Consider the following 2,424-nt stretch of genomic DNA (forward strand, 5'->3'; position numbering starts at 1 on the left):
CATTACAGATAAATTTAATCATTCATTATGTATGATTATTTTAATTTCTTCTGCTCTGAATTTGCTATGAAATTAACCTTCTGTTGCTGATATAGTGTTAAATAGTAAACTAATATTTTAAAATTGAATAATATTTATTAAAAAAAAAACACAAATCACTGTTTATATATATCAGTGTAAATGAAAATATATTTAAATGAATATTTTTAAAATATCTTTTTTTATTTTATTTTTTATTTTTTTATTTTATTAAAATCAGACATATGCAGAGAATATTTTTGCATTTTCGTTTACAAAGGTTTTTTTGTGTGTGGTGACGTGATTGTTTTGCTTGTACTGTGATATGTTCATATGTATTTTTCATATCTCATTGGCTTTCATGTCAGAATATGGTTCTGTTTATGGTTCTGAATGGCGTGGCTCTCTTTCACTCGTGCTGACCCCAGTGAGCAGCAACATTCTGACCACCGTTCCCATAGTGATGGGGGCGGAGACAAGCTGCCAATCAAGCAGCTCTCCTCATGCACATAGCCCACACAGGAGGCGAGGGCCAGGGGTGAGGCATGGAGCAGGGCGTTACCAGTGGGAACAGGAGGGAGTTGGTGAGAAGGAGAGGCGAGACGGACGACCACGCACAACATCCATCGAAAGCGGCGACCGATCGTCCATCAGCGACAAGATCCTGGAGCTGCTGCTGACCTCGTGATGGGCAGCGGCGCCAAGTGTGTGCAATGCTTGCGCACTGCATGCTGGGGCGTGTGGGCTCAGGTGACTGTCTGGCGGTCTGTTTGATGTGATTGACAGATGCATAAGTCTGGCGTTCTGCGTAAAGCCATCGACTACATCAAATACCTGCAGCAGGTGAACCACAAGCTCCGGCAGGAGAACCTGAAAGCTCAAGATGGCCATTAATCACAAGAGCAGTGAGTCACATGACATCCCTGGGCCGCTCACAGTTCACAAATACAGCGTTTGAGAGAGTATTTTTAACAATTGTGTCATCTATTACAATTTTAACAATACGACGGTAGCTATGAAATCTTATTTTTCCCCAAATTAATGTTTCTCTTTAATTCTGTTTTTGTTCCTCTTTTCGTTTCTAATTCCATTTTAAAGATACATTCATTCATTTAAATTCATTAGATTTTAACAATCAAAAGGATTATCTGGATTGTGTTTATGATTTAATTCCAGTTCATTATTAAAAATGATGGTTATCAAATACATAAAACTGAACAATTAAATTAATCTTTAAAACTGGAATCAAATCAAAAGCTGGACGACAGAGGTGTATTAATTAAATTACAGTTAAAACATGGATAAAAATATTGTAATATTCCATAAATAAAATATTCAAAATTATTATTTGTTATTATTATTAATATATACTATTAAAAATTCATTCTTACTAATATTCATATTGCAGTTTGACTTTGATTGTACATCCACCCACTTTTTCTTTATTAATTTATTAATATTTAATAAATAATGTATAAACAATGCATTTATGTTATTAACGTACTAATATACATTTCTGATTTATGAATCACGTATGAACACTGTACCCTTGCTGTGGCTGGCAGGGTTTGACGGCTGCGCTGTGTTTGTGTGTCTCAGAGGCGGTGTGTCTCTCTGATGAGGTGGATCTGAAGCCAGAGGTGGCCTTTATTTCTCCTCCCTCCGTCAGATTCAGGCTGCAGCTCTCCTCCTCAGCTCTCTCGCCCTTCTGCATCGACTTCGGAGTCGGGCAGCCCTCTGCTGGAGCACGCAGCGGTGAGAGATGCAGGCCCCGCCCCCTGGCTTCATATTCACTGTAGAGCAGGCGGTCAGTGTGTGTGTGTGTGTGTGTGTGTGTGTCCAGGTGAAGTGAGCGGAGTCGGACTCCGCCCGGCGTCAGTGGGGAGTGATGGACCGCTCGGCGTCTGCTGCTCTGCCACGCTCACCTTCCTCTGTCTGTCAGCTCAACCGCTGCCGTCTCTGCTGGGGTCGAGGAGAGCTGCCGGGCTGACCCGCACCGCCACTGGGGACACGCCAGCTCTTCTCTCTGCCCAGCGCGAGAGCGCCGGTGAGAATCCGCGGACCTGATCAGCTGATCATATGATCGCGGGATCCGGCTCTGCAGCTGGCGATGTGTGTCTGTCCATCCGTCAGGGCGTGGCTGTAGTGCGTGTTGCCGTGGCTCCTGGTGTGGGTCCCTGGCCCGGGGTGGGCAGGTCTGGGGGGTGTGTCCGTGTGCTGTACCTGTGGGAGCGGTCGCTCCCTTCACTTCGCCCACCTCAGTGCGCTTCTGGAGACACAGGAAACAGGCCGACCTGCAGCTGTACCGGGTAAACACACACACACACACACACTCTCACACACACACACACACACACTCACACACACACACTACACACTCTCCACACACACACACCTCACACTCTA

The 2,424-nt window shown here is 44.3% G+C and overlaps 1 pseudogene; it reads left to right on the plus strand.

Annotated features, from left to right (window-relative positions):
* The first annotated feature begins 379 nt into the window (after window positions 1-379).
* Window positions 380-2,424, plus strand: part of LOC122143708 — a 6,485-nt pseudogene continuing 4,440 nt past the window's right edge.

Source organism: Cyprinus carpio, unplaced genomic scaffold, assembly GCF_018340385.1.
Source record: "Cyprinus carpio isolate SPL01 unplaced genomic scaffold, ASM1834038v1 S000006488, whole genome shotgun sequence".
Lineage (NCBI taxonomy): Eukaryota > Metazoa > Chordata > Actinopteri > Cypriniformes > Cyprinidae > Cyprinus > Cyprinus carpio.